The following is a 12,654-nucleotide window of genomic DNA, read 5'->3' on the forward strand; positions in this document are numbered from 1 at the left end:
CGCTTAAATGATGGAAATGTAAAAGTGAAATCCATTTCATTTGTCAAAAAAAATGGAATCTGAACCCATTCTATATGAAAATCAAACTTTTCTGAAAATATTTTCGCTTCAACAAACCCGTTCATTTAAATCACACTGAAAGACCTCAATAGTGCATATACTTCGTAGCGTAGTTGTTAAAACGGTTGGTCTAATAAAAGATAAAAAAAAAAACGGTTGGTCTTGGACCAAGCCTACGCTATGGAGAGAGTTCGAATCATACATGAAGCTTTTTCTCTTTTTTTTTTCAAATGTCTTAAAACATGAGTTAAAATTAATTATTCATAAATTATTAAAACAATGAAATATAGAATTTGATATGTAAAAGATGATACAAAGCATAAAACTTTGAAAAAATACTACTTTTTGAATTGAGAAATGTCTTTTTTCAGAGCGGGGACCCCCCCCCCCCCCGCCTTGTACGCCTCCATTCTTTCTTAATTAAATTTCAGTTAGAAAAAAACATGCATATGGTCCACGTATTGCAGTCCTTTTTTTAAAGGACAGGAACTTGTTTATACCATTATTTAATTATTTTATGCCCAGCATCAGCAAATTATTCGATTTAATTACAGTGACTTCAGAAAGACGTCCAACAATAACACAATGCACGTCCGTTCTTGCTAATATTGAAAGAACTGGGCAGAAGAGAGAGCTCTACCGCTTTATAATAGATTCATCTGAACCAAACTCCACAAGAGTAGATACGCTATGGCTTAATCAAAAGGATTACAATTACATTAACGTCACATTTGCCGCCTTTTATACAGGACCGGAGAATATAGGACTTCCAGAATATGTCAAAGGGTTCAAATTTGGAATAACGTCAGGGAAAATTCAGATTGGATTATCGAAAGTTGATAGAAAAAGTAAGATATTATTGTGAAGTCACTAGTCTCTATTTGTTTCAAGTTTAAGAATTTATCATTTTGTATTGTCTTTTTACTTTTGGTCATCTTTAATATTTGAGAAAACAATTGTTCGATTTCCATTGTATATGACTTCAATCCAGAATTCCTTAGCAAATGTATTGAAATCGGAGGGTAGTATGAATGAAATGTGAAGTTAACTTATCTGCAAAAATGATATTTGTCTTTACTTTATTAGATCAAAACAAACCCTTTGTGAGCCAAAATGAGACCAAAAATTGTCGTTTCCAACCTGGATCACTTAATCCAAATGATGATGTTTTTCATTGCAACTTCACGGATGAAAATTTTGACAGGCTATTCGACAACGGAGACAAGTAATAAAAAAAAACAATTAAGCATTCAAATAGCTATTTAAGGAATGAATTAATGAGCAACCGAAGTTCTACTGTATAACCTGGTTTGGCTCAGTTTTCGCTTTTTTGTAAACCGCGAAACTGCTCCAACCCAAGTTATATTTGTATAACTTAGGTTGCTATTTAATTCAATCTTCATAATTTAATTCTCAATTATTGAGTAAAGAAAACGTGATAATTTCTCCCTTAACAATCAAAAGACGCGTTACAATCATAATAAAATTTTGTACGCATTATTTTTGTTTAAATTCAGGTTCAGTGATACTCTGATAAGGTCGCCCGCGTGGCGTAGTGGTTAGAACGTCTGTTCTAGAGTCGCGAAGTAATGAGTCTATCCTTACGCCGCGGGTTCGAATCCCACTGTGGGACATGGAGACCGGTCCTTCGGATGAGACCGTATAAAATGAGGCCCCGTGTCGCAGTAGGTGCTGGCACAAAAAAGATCCCTCACTACTCAATGGCCCTGAGTGCCGAGTATAGGACAAAATTTGTAGCTCTTCACCGGTAAGTGGTGGCGTCTCCGGCCACGCATATGAGTGAGAAATTCTCGAGAGGGACGTTAAACCACATAATGTAGGCCTTTCAACTAATTTTTCAAGTTGCACACATGGTAAAAAACATTGTATAGATAGATTTATAGGTACATGAAATTATCAAAAAAGATTATAACTTATGCATACTTTTAATTACATCATTAAAAAGTTTAATCATTTATAATTGACTTTTCCGACGTTGTGTTTAAGGACAGGTAACTCAGGTGTGAAAAATGACCAACTTAGTGCCGATTTATCGGTTATCGTTTATAGGAATGACATATAGGCTGCTTCAGCATTGGTATTGTTATATACACAAAAGGGTTCCTTACATTGTTTTGTACACAAAATGTTTTGACCAAGAGAAAGAGAATGCCTTCACTCTACCTGAAATAACAGGTCAAATGAATGGGGAACAGACTATATTCAATAGATTTAACTCTATTTGACGATTATTATGAAGAAGAAAATTTAATGTCATGTTTTTTGTGTTCGCGCTTTTTCGCTTCCTGTGTAAATATGTATATATTTACAAGTAAATGCAACAATTGATCATCTTATTTGTGTTACTAAGCACGAAGGGGAAGGACCGAGTATAAAAATTTAAATAGGTTAGAACTGAGAAGGAGGGTAGATTTCACTTTTTATTTTAATTAAAAATTTTAATTATATGCAGTAAACCGGTGTCCGCAAGTATACAGTCAAAAAGCTTAACAATGGTGCTTAATTCTAAAACCACTGGATTCTACTGAGAGCAAAAAACACTTGGGAAATGGTAAAAACTGCCTTGCGTGTAAACACGAGCCTGCTCTAAACAAGTTTCAGCAGTGAGTTATCGTTCATAACACCGACCCCTAGCGGCAGTTGAAAGGCCTACATAATGTACAATCAATCAATACTCTGATAAGAGTGATAACTCTAAATGAGATAAATGTCTATTATTCCTTTAAAGATTTGCCAAGTTGAAATGTCTCGTCCAATTTTGCCCCACAAGCTATGATATAATTGTTTGTATTTTACTTGTATGTATGAAACATCATTAAGGTTCAAGCATCAATTTATATGATTGAGCAGAGTGTTTATGAACCGTAAACGTTTATGGATATTTTGATTAATTAGCCTATAACACGCATTCTCAGTTTATAGTGCCAATTCGACTTTGGGAAAAGTAAAAAAAAAATGTGAGCTGAAACTAACATTTTTATATGTCATTTGAAACATGAAAGTGTATAGTTATTAAAAATCACAATTTGATTTACATATACTTCGTGCTGTGTTTTGTTGACCTCCTTCGAAATGAATGCGGTTGGAGGGCTTATTTTACACCAAGATATTAACGTGATGTTGTTAAGCCATATTTGGAAACGAAAGATTTTTTTAATACAAAATTAAGATAATACACATCAAATTTTGTTAACTATAAACATTTATGAAACCATTTGAGCACATTTGTAAAAGGGTGTGGAATCTTTTATTCAATTATGAGTAAAAACAAAACAGGCATAATTTTCATTTTAATGAAATTATTTTCTTTTTATTTTATAAGGTTTTTATCAAATCTGACGATAAGCTAAATAAGGACAATACTCCCTAAAATGCTTTATTATTTGATTCTTTATTAATCTGTTCAGAGAAACGCACATTATCTAAAATATATGAAGGTAAAATATTTCGCCATTACCTGGTTACGAAGTGTTTGTTAAATATCACGTAAATATCGCACATAGACATCATACAAAATAAAAAGTATATTCGGGGGGAAATGATTATATTATTTCAAATTTTTGAATTTTATGAATTTTCTTATCTGTGTTCTTGACAAAGGGTTGAATTGAAAATTCAAGCTACATATCTATAGATGAATCATTTAATTTATGACACCCCCTTCCACCATTTAATCTGTTGATTATTTCAAATGCCTAATTGCTTGTGAAAACTTGTAAACTGAATTTTCAGTACTGTTAAAGCATAGACGCATACGTTTTAAGTTCTATGTTTAAGCAACAATTTAAATGGAAAAAAAATTAGGTGCACAATTTAATACATGTATTTCTTGCAAGGCAACAAAAATGGAAATGGATTCAATTTCGACCAGTTTCTTGACACCCAACACCCACAGCCGTCTTTTTTCTTTGACCCGATGTGGGAACCCCCCCCCCCCTTTTCCCCTATATGCAGCGCAGCGCCTATTCTCTGAAATTATATTTCCTACAAAAAACGATATTTTCTTTTTAAAAATGTTTAGCTTGGTGTACAATTTAGGTGCATATAACGATTTTTTTTAAGTTGACGATACACTATCAGTTCAAACAAACAGCAAAATACAAACTTTAAGAAAATTTTGTTTCAGATTTACGTTCTGAATGATAACGTGTACATGTATTTAGGACTGTATCAATATATCGATATATCGATACGTATCGATATTCAAGAAAGATATCGTATCGAAAAGTAACTTCCAATACATATCGGACAGACATTTTATCTTCAAATTCTGTTTAAAAGATGGGAATTTCAATTACCAAAGATTATATTTTACTTCTTTGAATTAAAACCTTTAATATATAATTTCTAAGGAAATAACACAGTTTTTATAATTATTACAAATTACAAAGAGAAATTTTTTTTGAACATGCTGATTTTACTGTCATCTAAAGTTTTAATTGGAGTGTTATTTTTAAAGACAATGAGACAAGAACTTGAAAAGGGGTAATGAAACATTTAATTGTTATGAAATGTATGCATTAAAATGATTTAGAATCCTTTTCTGATGGACTTGTTTCAGAATCCAATATATCGCATATCGCTTTAAAAAATATTGTATCGTATCGTATCGAAATTTTTGGCTCAAAACACAGCCCTAACTGTATTACGCTTAAAACTATTAAAAATGGAAACATTCGATCATTAAACCATAATTCTACTTGAGAATAATATGTCATTTCAATTTTCAAACCACACGGATGCACAAGATATTGTTTAAAAAAATGTGCACTTCCATTTGCATTTCTGCACTCTTGTTACAGAAAAGAAAATGCCATTTTATGAAACAGTGTATTTCTTCATGTTTTTAGTTTTTTAAATCATTAAGATTCACTCGCAAATCTGTTCAAACAGCTTTAGAATTTAATTCTAATTTACTTTTAGTAACGTACATGTAAATATTGGTAACGTAAATATCAGTAACGTAAATATCTTTCTGAGATTTATCGTAACTTTTAATGCTGTTGTTTTATTATTCCATTGTTAATTAAAGGCATATTCTAGTGCTTGAGTGTCAGGCAATTTGACCCATAGGAAACAGTGTAGTTCTCTTCCTTAATTTGTGAATAAATACTAACAAGTAAATATCGATGAATTTTTTAACCCTTGGACTCATAAGAAAAGGGGGCTATTTTTTATAAATACAGGTAAACAGTGTCTTTTTTACCATTCCATGCAATAGAAGAGGTGTTCATGATGTTAAAAAGTTACAACTTAATCCTATTGAGTCAGTTCAGCAATCATTTAAATCCTTTTGAATTTCCAAATAGAAAAGTAATAATTTTGCGGTGACATCAAAATTTGATAAATATATTTAGATTTTTAAAAAATTGTGACACGCATATTTGTGAAGGGTGTGATATTCAGAAATATAACTCAAATGTAGGACAATCTTACTAAGAAAAAGATATGTAAGTGATTTAAAACTTCTATTTGGTTTAAAATAAAAACTACACATGATCGGCGACAGTAACGTAAATATCGATTTCTGCTATAAAATGCGATTTTTTCCTAAGACAATCATTCAATGTACATCAAACAATTATTGTATTTTAATCAACAACCAACAATGTTTCATATGACTGGCAGAAAATAAAATTTATTAGAAATATTATATAACTTAAAACACGGTACATTATTTATAGCGAATTGAGACTATACTTTGAGAATGCGTGAAAATAGGAATTGTTATGTAGATGTTAGACGCTACCTTCTACGATTAATTCCATTATATTTCTATGTCCTTAAACAGTTTAACGTTAACTGTTATTGCTGAACACGGAGGGTATTGTTTTAAAAAACTCAGTTACAGAAGGATCCCTTCATTGGCAAAAGTACAACAAAATCAACAATGTTTCGTTTTGACTTCAAGAAACCGCGTCATTGCCTTCAAGAGAGAGACTGCGCAGAAAAGCCTTAGATGTAACAGAAGACATAACAAAGGTTCTTTAAAATATATATATTTTAATTTTCTTTCATGTTAAATATTTCTTTAAGGGGGATGTACGGCCACATTTAGTGCAGTGAGAGCAAAATGTAAACATTTCTTCAAATGGCTAAAATACATTATATTTTTCAAAATTTAAGTCTTTTTGATAAAGATACAATAAATATGCATAACCGAATGCATGTTGTGCATATATAATCTATACTTTTGCAGAAAAATGCTTTTGATATGCTCCTTAGAACTCAGCTACAGAATTCAGCAGAGCCTTAAAAAATCCAAAAAAATATGCAAACTGTGCATTAATGTTCTCTCTACAACCATTTGTTGAGAAAATGTCTAAATTTTGCACTTTTAAATGATAATTTCAAGTTCAAAACAAGGTACCGTCGTCTTCAAAAAGAGTGTAAAGAACCATGAAAGTAGTTCATGGATAGCAGCACTTCTATTTTTAGCACAGAATTTTGTTTTCCAGACCTCTTCTTAATATGGAGGGGCATAACAATCTTTAAATGTAGAAGAGAATTACAGTTGCAAAATATTTCAAATAATATGAACACTTTTAAAAGAGGAAAGGTGTTATAGTGTGGCTTGAAGTAATTTATTTAGTTTGAACATAATTTTTTTTTTCTATTTGCCCATATTTTCAAAATTACAATTGTACAAAGAAAAGAGAAAAAATACAACCTATAAACATCTTTAAAATGATGTTTGGTGGTCCAGCAATCATGAAAAATTAAATCCTTTTGAGAAAAAAATCCTTAAAATTTAAAAGAATTGTTTACGGAAGAAAAAAAAATTTGTAATATATGTTAAAAAAATGATCGGGCCATTTTAGGCAAAAATTGTGAGGGGGCAACGCAAATATTTTTATAACAAGGGTATGATAGGCTAGTACATGTTCCATCACATATAGTAATGCAATTTTTTAAAAATCTTTAACTCTAACAAAAAAGATATGTAGGGGGGGGGATTTAAAACTTTTTTGCGATGATAGACATAGCATATGCAAAACTACATTGCAAACATTGTGCTCACTTCTAAATTTCATAGAAACAACTCGATTATATTTTATAAAAGCGTATTTTCAATGACGAGAGCTTACAGCGTTAAATGTCAACATAAACAATTATTGTTTTTAATCAACAACCCCAACAATGTGTGGCAGAAAATAAAATTTGCAAACATTCTATATAAGGTGCCTTAAAACATGCCTACATCTAACTTATAAACAAAATAGACATATGTACTTTGAATGTAAGACATGTAATTACAATTTATTTTTCATGCACTGTGTATTGTTTAACATTTTCAAGATTAAATGCCATTATCCTTCTTGCAGTGCCCCATTTGAAAATAACTTTATCGCCACGAAAAAAGAACTGTAAACATATATGCTGACATTTTTATCTTTTTTTCGGAGGGTATAAAGAAACCAACAAATTATCAAGACTTGTTCCATGAAAAAATTAATATAATTGGTAATAAAGATTTATCCAACAATATATCACATGCCAACCATGTGCTCAGTGGAATAATTTTGAATTTCGAGTTGTAAACAGAACAGTTTTTCCCGATTTGCTGGAGTGAGAGAAAATCGCGTTTTTTCATTAAAAAGCGATGCAACAAATAAAAGTAGTAAGTAATATAACCTTATGATTATTACTTAAAATATATATGGTTTTTAATGGTCGCATTTATTCTTACACCAGTTAGAAATATTGTACATTTAATGCACAAGTAAAAAAATTTCAGACTGTCAACAATATTAATTCCCCCCCCCTTTTTTTTTAAAGTTATGTGTTGACATTCTAAGTACATGTAAACGATAGATATGTTCCCGCTATTTCACATATGCGATAACTTCGCATCTTAAAAACTATTTTGTCGATGTTTAAGTAAAATTTTTTTATTCAACTTCAGATTCGAGCTACATGTATACTTAAAATATATTTCTTTTATATTTTAAAAAGAATTGTACTTAAAAGTTACAAAAAATGAATAAAGCACCGTTTAAGCTAGTTCTAACGAGTATATCAGAGCTGATACACTACAAGGTTTTAGAATAGTTGATTTCTGCATGCATCGGTTTCAACTTTTCTAACAGTTTGGCTCAAAATAATGATATTATTTTGCTTGATATATTTTTTTATACGAAAGTCCCCGATAACATTTACTTGGAACAAATGGAACGATGATCTCTCAGGACTAAAAGAATACAAACTGCAAGTTTATTTGCTAAAACCGAATACAACATACCTTACAGAGCCCTACCCGTGGAACCCACTTGAAGAGATTGTCATTAACGACACCAATGTAAATGTTTGGTATTATATCCCCCCAATGGCAGGGATGTATTCGTTTATTTTAAACGTGATAGACAATGCCAACAACACACAGTACGCTCGAACCTTGGTCTTGTATGATCCTTCATCAAGCATCACTCTGTCGACCTCACCGTTCATTGCCACAAGTGCAGAACCAGAGACAAACTACATGTGGCAAAATAATCTCAAAAATAACATTACAGTATCATGGAAAGGACACTTTGAAAACAAATTTCACGATACAAATAAACTTCTGAATCAGGTTTCACATTATCAACATTTTGATCATATGATAAAATACGAAAAGCATGTCCCACAACAACTTGATGATAAGACGGGGAATAGAACGCTGGAACGTATACCAAATATTCGTGGTATAGTGAAATTTGACTATTTCTATAGGAATGGAAACCAGGGCAACAGGACGCCCACGTCATGGGTTCCAGTAGGAAATATATCTTCAGAAAGCCAAACATTCTTTATGGACCGACAAGATGGAAATGCAATAAATTTCTGGGTCAGAGCAACCGACGTCATGGGGAATGAAAAAGTAGACATGACAAAAATATTCTTCGATTCCACTCCACCAAATGAACTGGCAGACTCAGATGTTAGATTCACACTTAACATTAAATCACCTACGTACGCTTTTTCGAGTCGGTAAGAAAAAAACCTTCTTTTGAAATTTTTGCATTCTCCTTTTATACAAATTCACAAAACCCCTATATTTTTAGATTACAGGTAGATGCGCATGATAGAAATAGCGGAATTTATAAAGTCCACTTGGATCTACTAGGATACAGCAGCAACGAATTATTCCATGGAACTGATATAAAAGGGAATAAATCTGATGTAAATATCATACTCCTGTATTTCCATTTAAGTTTACAATATTATGAGCACTTTTTTAAAGTCATTAACTTAAAAAAAACTAAAAAACCAACCAAAAAAAAAAAAAAAAAAAAAAAAAAAAAAAAAATTTAATAAAAATAACAGAGAAAAGATCGTATTGCTTGTTTATTGGCTGAATACAGGGGTTAAAAAAAAACAATCGATTTTTTATGCATTCGTCAAAGTAATAGTGTGGATAAAATAAATTGGATCAAATTTTTAAAGAAAAAAATTACAACTAAGTCCGACATGTATTTTTCAAATGACTATTTTCGGTGCAGTTATTGAAAGAAGTAATTTTTTAAAAAATATTTATCTTTTAAAGTTCATCGATTTTTAAGTATGAGAGGTAATTCTTAAAAACATAAATATCAATTATCCTTTCTGAAATTGACAAGTTGAAATGTCTTTTTTCGACTTTCTCACTTCATGCATAATACATAATCTTTGAAAAATAAGCGCTAAAGCAGCATTTTATGTGAGTCAGCAGAGGGTAAATGAACCTAAAAAATCATGATCATTTTGTCTCTAATTAAGGTTGATGCTGGAATAAAAGTATACCAGATAGGGACGGGAGATTTCTATTATTTTAGTCATTACATTGACATCAACAATTGTTGGATGGCGCTGTCGAAGGAAAAATTCGCAAATGAGTTTGTTTTGTTAAATTTGACCGTATACAACAACGCGATGATAACTACCCATTACAGTAAGACGGTAAGGAGAATTCATGTGATTGCATGAATGACATATAATAACACTCATAACATGCTTTTATAGAATCTATTTTTTTCTTCAAAATAATGAACCTTTATTTTTGTGTTTCACGATTTTTCACAGATTACAGATTTAGTTTCACTTGACGGCATAGATGAGTGTAAGTTATGTTATCAGTTTTTACAGTTTTATTGTTTATTTGTATGTAGAAAATTACAATGAACAATATTGTATACATAAGCTGTATAATATTCAGTTAAATCTTTCACAATGAACACAATATACAAATACACAATATAATAACTGCAATGTAATCTTATACAAGGTATACAATATGCACATTTTTGATATAATAAATGTCCACTCTAATCTAATACATTCCCTACAATATACAAATATACAATATAAAAACTGTTCAACCTAAACATATATAATGTATACAATATACAAATATATGATGTCTAACACTTTACAATATACAGTATACAATATGCACATATGCAAAGTAGTTACTGTACATGTGCAATATAAACTTCTACAACACATACAATATACAAATGAACGGTAAAAAACTGTTTAATCTTGTCTTATATAATATATACAATATACAAATATTCATTTTATGATCTATTCACTCTATGCATTGCATAAAATATACAAATATACAATATAATAAATGCCTCATCTTATCTGATACAATGCGTACAATACTTAAATGTACGTTTTAACTATAATTCAATCTATTCTTCTACAATTCATACAATACAATATAATAACTGTGCAATCGTGTCTTATACAATGCATTCAACATATAAATATACAAAGTGATACCTCTTATTTATCAGACACTGGCCCTAAAAATTTGACTGTGTTAGAAACCTACGACCACAGTGTTCGTCTGAAATGGATCGTATCTCCATCTTGCTACAAAAGGTCCAGGATCGTCCTACAGTTCCGCTCATCTAATGGCCGAACAGAGAACCGATTTATCGACAAGGACGCAGACTGGGTGGATCTGACAGGACTGAATCCAGAAACAAGTTATAACCTGTCTTTTATCACAGAGTATGGAAGACAAAAAAGTGATCCGTGTTTCTGCACTTCAGAACTAACAAACTACGACCAGCCTCTGGTAAAAATTTCGTATTAGTATTATAGTCGACATAGGGTGGGGGTGGGGGGTAAACAATGGGGAGGACAATGGGAGGATGATACAGGTCATCATTCACTGTTTTTAAGACAAATTCTTATTTCGGTTAAAAAAAATCTAAATCACATGATTACTTCTTATTTTTAAAGGAATTCGTTGAAAGAAATATTTATTTTTTTCAAATTTTGTTTTTATGATTTGATTCATTACGTCTGAGATCATAAGATTTTTGTATATAACAGTAGTATAGCCGACATATGGGGTGGTGGTGGTGTAAACAATGGGCCTATTTTTTGAGAGACGAATGGGGCGAACCTCTATTGTAAGGCGAGAGAAGGGGGCCAATGGAGCAAGGTTGTGGATGACCTCTCCGTGACCCGGAGGAGACTTTGCCGTGTCAGAGACACAATAATAACGGGATAATCCCCAATTGTTAACAAGACCATAAAGATACATGTAGCATATCTCCGGTAGCATAATGACCAGATGATGAGTGTTTATGACGTGGATGTAATGATATGTAATCATGTTTTTCTTAATTAAGTGGACAATTCATGGATATTTTTTTTTTGCAGAACCGACAAGTACAGCTGCAACGGACACAATGGAAACAACACAGTTTTTATTTTTATGTTACGCCGTATGTTATCTACAGGTCTGGTCATGTGTTCAATTGTTTCCATTGTTTGGAAACTATTTTTCGTTACACAATTAACATCTTCTTAATTTTTGTCAATTAAGAATTTTAAATCATTTGAACGTACTGGTAAAGTCTTTTATGTTCCTTTATATTTCTATATTGGTATCTCTACAGCTTTAAGTACGTCCGAGACGGATAAAGTCACCGCCTCCTCTCTGATGACAACTCCTTCACTCCCCGGTATCTGTAAACACGACGACGTAACACCACAAGCCACATCTGACATTACAAACACTTCCCCTCTCAAGTCGCAAGAACGGAAAACGACCCATTTAACCACGTACGAACGAACTAAGACCACCTCGCCTACCCCCTCCCTCATCACACACAGCGACACGACTTTCCTAAATACACCCCCTTCCCCCAATACCTACGAAGACGGGAAAATCAACAGTACATCCTCCTCCCACATTACATCACCCGACGCTACGGACGCTTCAACGAGGGACACGACCCGTAGTACCAATGAGAGTTCGGACAAGGGTATCAGAAATGGACTTGACTATTTATTCATTACTTTCCTTGTACATTTATTAGTTGTTTTGTTTTGAACATAGTTTATTGATTGAATTGAACATATTTTATTGACAAAGTCAAAAGGATCTGAATAACTAGATATACAATATAACTTAATGTCATGCATCATTTGGAGAATCTACAATGTTTCGTCAATAAATTTATGAACAGCAGCAAAAATACTGTTATTTATCTGTAAAGGCAAATTAATATCACCATAAAATAATAAATTAATATCAATAGAAACCAAATTTAGCATGAACAAATGATTAAGAAGAGTGCTTCTGGC

The 12,654-nt window shown here is 31.9% G+C and overlaps 1 pseudogene; it reads left to right on the plus strand.

The window, feature by feature from the left end:
• Window positions 1-12,332, plus strand: part of LOC134249083 (uncharacterized) — a 44,182-nt pseudogene extending 31,850 nt beyond the window's left edge.
• Window positions 12,333-12,654: the final 322 nt, after the last annotated feature.

Source organism: Saccostrea cucullata, unplaced genomic scaffold, assembly GCF_032062105.1.
Source record: "Saccostrea cucullata isolate Sc308-1 unplaced genomic scaffold, CSIRO_AGI_Scuc_v1 ctg3462, whole genome shotgun sequence".
In the NCBI taxonomy this organism is placed as follows: domain Eukaryota; kingdom Metazoa; phylum Mollusca; class Bivalvia; order Ostreida; family Ostreidae; genus Saccostrea; species Saccostrea cuccullata.